The following is an 8,750-nucleotide window of genomic DNA, read 5'->3' as shown; positions in this document are numbered from 1 at the left end:
AGGCATCAAAACTGTTATGTTTGTTGTGTAAACAGAACAAAAAGGTGTGTTTTAGTGGAGCGAGCGTCTTCTCCATCATCCTTCAGCTGCTGCAGAGGCCGGAGTCGGAGTCGGAGTTGGAGTCGGAGTCGGAGTCGGAGTCGGAGTCGGAGTCGGAGTCGGAGTCGGAGTCATCGCTGCTGCTGGGGCTCTTCCTGTTTCCTCTACAGACAATAACAGGAGTTACTAGAAGAGGCTGGAAATGTGTAGCTTTACCCGAACGGTAACCATAGCAACAAACGTCCCCAGTCCCTTGTCGATGTGGCTCTAATGGCCTGCAGTTTCTGCAGGAGTTCACATGTCGGGAAAAGGCAGAGTGGAAGCCTTCCGCTGAAATCAGACTCATTTCTATGACATCATAATTGCTACTTTAATCTGACATTTGAAGGGATCAACTAATTGGTCTACTTACTGTAATGACCATGAATTTAACCCCCCCCCCACCACCCCAGGCTCATTGGATGTGGGTTTTGTATTGCAGCAGCAGTTATCTTTCAGAGTATTTTCTTTATTACGGTTGAGTTCATCATTTCATGTTGAACATAAACCTGAAGGAAGCGGACAGGAAGTGACCTGGGATTCAGTCCGTCAGTAAATGAGAACTTCCCATCAGAACAGTCGGAAATGATCTTTGAAACTCGGATGTCAGGATCCTAAAATCATTTCTGCATTAGTGCTCTGTGACAGACTGGGGTTTGTCCGGGATGAACCCACAGTAGGCTAGGATAGGCTCCAGCAACTCTGTGACTCCAAAAGGAATTCAACGGTTCAGACGATGGATGGATGCTCTGTGACAGACTGGGGGCTGTGAAAACCACAAAAATAGTTCCTTAAGATTGCTTCATATTGCATTGACCCGGCTCGCTGCAGTGAGGTGCATTGTGGGACTTTCTGTTCTCTCATTTGTGTGGTTGTACTGAGTATAAATAAAGATGGATGTTGGTGTGACGCTCAGGTCACAGACTCCACTCAGTTTGTTGTTTTCAGTTTTTAAAAACATTAAATAAACTTCCAGCAGAAACGGATCTTATTTCTCTTTCTGTCCAAGATGTCAGAATGTTGAATAAATGACCGTGGAAAACGGTCGACTGTTTGTGTCTGCAGTCTGATGAAGGCCAGCCCTTCCTCTGGTAAACTATAACTGCAGCACCTCCCGTCATCATCATCATCATCATCATCGTCCCTGTGTTGTTATTACCCAGAGAACAGGAAGCAGCACGGCGTGACAGCAGCACAACAATGATGTATTACAGACGCTGTGATTCAATACCGAGTTTCAGCATAAACACCAGGAAGCAGATCAGAGTTACAGCAGAAGAGTCGCTCCAGAAACGTCTCTGGAACGTTTATGTTTCATTTCATTTGGTATTTAGGAAAAAAACACTAAATAAACTTTCATCATAAGGAAGCAGGATTATTTTCATCATTTTGAAATCTTTTTAAGATTCTTGTGTCACACTTCAATGACCTGGAGGATGCTGGGAAACAGACTGCCCCTCCCCCTTTTTTCTCCTTGGTTCTGTAGAAGATTATCAACGAGAAACGTGAGTGAGACTCCTCCCACTGGACACGAAAGCCTCTGTTAGCTATCCAAGTTGATGTTTACGGCCATAGATGCATTCAGTAGAATTATCCATGGATGGAGGTCTTTGGTCACACAACTGTCCACAGGTCTCAGGATTTCTCAGAGCTGCCATCTTCACAAAGAATTCTACATCATAAAATCCATTTAAAATCTGCAGAACTCTTCAGGAAACGTTGGCTAAGCTGCGGTCACATATAAAACTGCCTCCGCGCGACGGACCGGCATCGGCAGAATCTTCACTATTAGCTGCTGCCACACGGTTTTCCTGAGAGTGGTTGGCGTGGTGATGAATGCAGATGGAGGCGGTCCGGCGGCGCGGCAGGCCGGAGTAATGCTCTCTGTGTGCAATCAAGAACTGCTTGAACAGGATCACATGTGCAGCTTACAAAACAAAATTATTTAACCCATTTAAAAACATCCTCCAGTTGCCGTTGAATTTGAACTTTTTCTTCAAACCTCAGCGGCGCCACGCGGAACATGACGGCCACTGTGCCATTACACGTGTCACCATGCAGACACACCAGGTCATCTACTGAACTTACTGTAAAACTGGGATTTGGTTCATGTCACCAAGGGGTGGAAATATGTAAAGACTGACTGTGACTGTCACAAACAAAGCATTGATGAATCAAAGTCCTTGTGTGATTGACTGAAGAAAAGACAGACATCCTTCCAAGTCTTTACCGTCAACATGTAAATATATTAGTTATGGTCACAAAAGAACTAAATATTTAATGAATTTTTAGCACTTTATCCTTTGGTATTTTTCATTTTAGATCCCTGTCTCAACATTATATTTGAAGCATTGTCATGGTAACGGGACAGCCTCTGAGCCAGCACCGACATGGACTGCAGCGGTAAAGGACAGCAGCTTTAGCTCCTCGTCCCAAAGGGTTAAATAGAGACAGAGTTCACCTCTTACTGCCTGTCTGTGTCCTTAAGATGAAGCAAATGTTTGATTTAAAGAAGCCTGTGCAGTGATACAGTGATTCTTTTTTAGGTGTGGATCATCACTTTTTAATCATCAGCCAATCAGAGTCAAATATTCAACTGGACAATAGCATAGAGCTGCATTAATTCCCAGACTAACAGAAAAAGTCTAACAATCACAGCGTAAACATAAAGATTTATGGTTTTCCAGAAAGCCACACACAGCCTAATTTTAAATAATTCAGTTCTGTAACCTTCATAGAAAAAATAATTCTAAAACATTTGAAAAACGAGATAGATAGCATTACCTGTGATAGATTAATAGCTGAAGATGCTTAAATCGATATCTAAAAACACTGACGCCAAAACAGTTTGGAGGGACTACATGTGGAGGAGGGCCGGATCCGGCCCTTGGGCCGCAGTTTGGGGACCCCTGGTCTAAGGCCCGGTCCAAATTCTCCCCTAAGCCCTCCCCCTTATCCCTCCGTGATCGCTCCAAACGGAGGGTGATGACAAAATAGTTAACGTTATCGTGGAGCTTCCAGCGGTTGAATAAGCATAACAAACGCGGTTTGATAACTTTAAAAAGGTCACACTACAACATATTTAAGGATGGATACCACGGGCAGGTTTTGGAAAGAGTCTGGAAATACCATACAGATCCTGATACGTATCAGGATATGGATCCTGATACGTATCAGAATATGGATCCTGATACGTATCAGAATATGGATCCCGATACGTATCAGAATATGGATCCCGATACGTATCAGGATATGGATCCCGATACGTATCAGAATATGGATCCTGATACGTATCAGAATCACTCTTGGGCCACTAACAGTTCCAAAGTTTACCAGAAGAGCCGGACCAGGAGCAGATTTGTGGCGTATTTTAGTAATTCACCTGAGAATGAAAACACGCTTTACTCTTGATTAAAAATTACTTTTAAACACAACGATGTGGAGATTTTATTTCAACACTGTGGTTTTTGTTCCCAGTTCGGTGCTGGTTTGGGTTGATGTCTGTCAGGGACAAACTCAAACTCAGGTTAATGCTGCGTTCATGTGGTGTTGGAATCATTGGAAAAATGACAGTCAGATTTGTAAATCTCACATGAATATTGGAAAACAACAGATCTTCAAACACTACAGGATGCGGAACAGCTTTCTGCACCTTGTAGTGCGCCATCTATGGGGAGACACCTGAACTACAGGAAAATCAAACATTTATAAAGGTAATTAGAAACATTTATTTCAGTGTTGAGGGCCAGATGAAATCGTTTAACGGGCTGTAAATGGCCTCCGGGCCGTAGTTGGCCCACCCCTGCCCTAGACTGTAACAGAACTATTTATTACTTTGCAGTACCCATCCCAAGTAAAAACGAAGTAGGACACGTCTCATAGCAACAAACAGCGCGAGGATGACTGAACATTCAACACAGGCTGGTTCCTCTTCAGAGAGCGGTAAGCAGACATATGCTAGTGTCTCCCTGCTAAGACCCGGCCGGGTCAAATTTAGCTTCCAGCTGGTTAGCACTGAACGACCTGCAGACCTGTCCTGGACTCCCCAAACCCAACCCTCAGCTGTGGACATTTAGGCTCCAGCAGTGTTTTAAATGGAGACGAGTATTGCCAAACAAAGGTCTCCATGTGTTGTTGAATCAGTTTTCTCTACACCTCTAGTCTATAAAAACAGGATCGTTTGGTTAAAAGTGAAAATTTAAAGTATATTTGTTCAAGTATGTTTAGTAAAGTCTTGTTTTTGTTATGTTGATTTACAGGAATTTTGTGTTCAAAATATCCCAACTTGGTTTTGATCTGTTAGATTATTGAAAAATAAAGTTTCTGAGACCTTTTAGCCTCAGTAGAACTATTGCTACTTCTTGGAATGCAGAATTTGTGATTATTAGTCATCTGTGATCAAATCCAAACACAACTAAAAGTAAAACTGCGTATTGTCTAACAGAGTAACAGAATCTGATGTCTGTCAGGAACACAACCGACATCTCTGGTGGGATCTGTGGCAGAGGGCACATAAACTGTTGGCCAGTTCATTCCAGAGACAGTTTTTCCGTTCTTCAGACGTCCTTGATGCCGTGGATGCCTGAGAGCGACGACAGCAGCTGGACCCTCTCCACCTCTCTTTTCACGGTCCGTGAGCGTTCATCTGGGACAGGTGCTTCTGTTCTTCCACCCGTCTCTGCGGTTGCATTTGGCTGGATCTTTAAGCACCGCTCCTCCACCGGCAGCCGCTCTGCCGCTGCAGGCTGCTTCCATATTCTGGGCAATCTGCAGGCGTTTTCATGCCAGCAATCCAAATTAATTAGGCAATATTGTGTTGACAGCCTTGGATGTGCAGCTTTTGAATCCATGCGTTCAGCATTTGCAGGATGACGATAAACCGGAGGAGATCTTTGGGTTTGGAGTTCAGCTGCAGTTCTGCTGATGCTGCAGGAACTCAACGACTGTCAGTTTCTTTCCTGCTTCTCCTCATTTCTGTCTTTAGTGGCTTTTGGCAAAGATGAGCGTCTATTTTCTCCGAGCTTTGGCTTCTGTCACCTTCTCTGCAAAGCAGACCTGCAGTTTGCTTGGTTTGGCTCCAGACCGCAGAGTGCTGAGGTGGCAGCTGGCCCACACTGATGTAGACCCCCCCACCCCGGACTTCAGATCCTGAGTGAAGCATCAGACTGTTTCTACAACCTGAAGCTGACTCTGCTCGTCGTCGGTTCTGTTGCTCTGGACAGTCTGAGCCCGCTCCATCTGTCCGTTTGGACCTCTTTCCCTCAGACTCCATCCGTCCATCTGACCGTCCGTCCGTCCCCTGGAGGGGGAACATTTTAAGAGCTGCATCTCTTTCTTCCTCTGCATCTTTGAAAGGTCTCCAGCGATCGCTTAGCAACCGTCAGGAAACTTTCAGACTTTGGGCAGAGCATTTTTACAGACGTCCAACTGGTTTCTACAATCTCCACCTGCTGCTGGAAGAGATTCTGAAATGGAAAATCTGTAGGACACATTTTTAAAATGCAGTTCAGACAATCTGGATCATGATTCTCACTTGGTTTGGTTTTGTCGTCTTCAGACACATTAGTAGTGAACTGGTGCCTAATAAATAAACTGAATTGGAATAATTTTGTGAAATGATCAATTCTTTGATCCATGTATGAATCACAAATATGTTTGTTGTTTTTTCAAGCTGCAGTTCCAGGTTTGGATCCCAGGATCCTCTTTGAAAATCCTCCTTCAGTTGGACCTCCTCCAGAACCAACTCTGAGGTTTCTGGATTCTGACAGATTTGACAGTGAATGTCAGCAGAGAGGAAGCATCATCCTGCTGTTCCTGATCTCTTTAGATCTCATAGATCCAAGCCACACCTCCACCGTTAAGTCCGACTCCACTAGCCCCGCCTCCTTTTTGGCATTTTCCAAATCTGGGCTGAGAATGGAGTCCGCCCCAACTGCCCTGTTTGGTTGCCCTTTAAGTTCTGCCGGAGCCTCAGTCAGTGTGAAGTATTGTTTGTTCCACTCTGCCTGCATTACTGAGAGTTTCTGTCTGGACCTGATCTTCTGGTTCTGACCCGGTTTACCTGCCTGGATCTACTCCTGTCCCGTTCCACCTGACGTCTGGTCTCTGATGCTCCCATGATGGTGTTCGACCTCTGCCTGACCCTGATTCTGCTCTGTGGACTTTTGGTCATCCTGTCTGAGCTGACAAACCTGAATGATGAGATTTGCTGTTACAGGTGTGTGCAGGTGAGCTGAGATCATGTGCAATGATTGAGACTCACCATCAAGCTTGTGTACTGCTGTAGTAAAGCACTGGAAGACATTAAAGTCAGGTATTTCAGGTCGTAAAGTGATAGAAGACCCAGACAGACGGTCAAGGTCACTCTACCACAGCTCAGGGGTTTTAACGGACGGTGAAGGTGTCTGGAGAAGTTCTCTGCTTCCTAATTCCACCAGGTTTGTTTGAGAAGTGGTTCAAGTCCTGTCAGTCACCAGAACCTGAGAGACTCGGAGACTCAGACTCTGAAGACGTCTGAGCGTTTGGTTTGTCTGCAGAATTCTGTCTGAACTTCTCTGTAAAGTTCTCAAAGTTCTTGATTGCAGGTGAAACCGTAGAGTTTGAAGCTGCAGCAGACGCGGATGATGAACAAAACGGATCAGAATTTTCTCTTTCTCTGGCTGCACTCCTGGAGTTTGAAGGTCATCGGCTGTGAACTCCGTCTCTCATCCTCAGGTAAATTCACAGACCTCAGGCACCATCTGCCAAACTCATTAAAGCGACATTGTTTGTTTCCAGGCCGATGAAGAGTCGGCGCCGCGGCGGGGAGACGGTCTATTAGAAAACGGGAGGAAAAGGGGGCTTTGCTTTGGGGGTTTGGAAGCCGATCATGAAGCATCAGAAACACTCGGACAAACAGATGAACAAACAGAGATCAAAGCTCTGCAGATGGAAGTGTTCTGTTTTCACGGTTTCATTTGTCACATTGGGAGGGGGGCTGAAGGGGATTAGCATTTAGAGGAACACAGCAGAGCGGGAGAGCGGCGTGAGGCCTCATAAATGCAGGAAAGCACTCCGGCACGTCAAAATAAAAGCTCAACGGTGTCAGAGGTGAGATCCTCACTGCAGATCACAGCAGCAGCTGCTCGTCTGGAGCTTCATCCGGCTCTCTGGGAAACATCCCATCGTCCTCTCTGGGAAACATCCCATCGTCCTCTCTGGGAAACATCCCATCGTCTTCTCTGGGAAACATCCCATCGTCCTCTCTGGGAAACATCCCATCGTCTTCTCTGGGAAACATCCCATCGTCTTCTCTGGGAAACATCCTCCTCTCTCCGTCACTCACTGGAGGACGTGTGAACGGCGAACGATTACTGGAAAAGGATTCAGATCATCAAATGTAATATTTGAGCAGAATAAACACAGGGAGAACATCTGTTACAATTATTTTAATGTTTTGGAATGTATGGATATTTTAAATCAAAATGTACTTTAAGTGATTGTCTTAGAATTGTTTTTTTATTGTATATTCCATCCATCCATCCATCCATCTTCTTGTCCGCTTCTTCCCTTTCGGGGTTGCCGGAGCGTATCCCGGCTACTGATGGGCGAAGGCGGGGTTCACCCTGGACAGGTCTCCAGTCTGTCTCAGGGCCTCAATCACACACATTCACTCTCACATTCACACCTAGGGGCAATTTAGAGTCACCAATGAACCTATGAAGCATGTTTTTGGACGGTGGGAGGAAGCCGGAGTCCCCGGTGAAAACCCACGCATGCACGGGGAGAACATGCAAACTCCACACAGAAAGGTCCCAGCCGGGAGTCGAACCGGGGCCTTCTCGCTGTGAGGCAAGAGCGCTAACCACTGTACCACCGTGCAGCCCTATTGTATATTCTTTTAATAGATATTTTAAATTTTGTTTTTATTCATCGCTTTTAGCTTTTTTAAATGGACAATTGTAACATTTGTCCGGGGACAACAGATGAAATAAAAATAACCAAATAATAAATAAAATAATATGATAAATACAAATAGCAGCTGGGCTCATTCTGGCTCGTTGAATAAAATGTTTTAATTTGTCCCAGAGAAATAAATAAAACTGAAATGGAAACTGAAAGGAATGAAGCTCCGATCGCCTCAGCGTCTGAAATCTGTCCGTTTTCTGGTTTCTTCTCTTTAAAAACGTCTGTTTTGGAGGCGATCTTACAGTCGGGCAGAAGCTCAGCAGCATCCAGAGAAAAGACAATATTTATAACGGATTTGAGAACAAACGCAGCAGAAATGTGAACATTTGAGTTCATTGGGAAGCTGCTTCCATCAGAGCAGCTAAAAACACCTTCATTTGGGTTGGTTCTGACCCGGTTCTACCAGTTTAAGTTTATTTGATTCATACGGCGCCTTAAATGACCTCAGTCAAACAAGGCGCCGCACATTAAAAGTTCAAAGAACAATAAAAAACAACAGCTAAAATGTTAAAACAATTCCAGATAAGAATACAGATAATGACATAAAAACACCAAATAAACAACAAAGATAAAACAGTAAAACGGTAAAACACATCAGCAGATCAAAGTCTCATCGTGTCAAAAACCCGGCGATGAAAATGAGTTTGAAGACGTTCATCAGCTGATTCCCTGAAATGATTTCATCATTTCTGTGATTTCTAACTTTATGAATCAGTTCGTTCGTC

This window comes from Oryzias melastigma, linkage group LG14 (assembly GCF_002922805.2).
Source record: "Oryzias melastigma strain HK-1 linkage group LG14, ASM292280v2, whole genome shotgun sequence".
In the NCBI taxonomy this organism is placed as follows: domain Eukaryota; kingdom Metazoa; phylum Chordata; class Actinopteri; order Beloniformes; family Adrianichthyidae; genus Oryzias; species Oryzias melastigma.
This window is presented reverse-complemented; position numbering follows the sequence as displayed.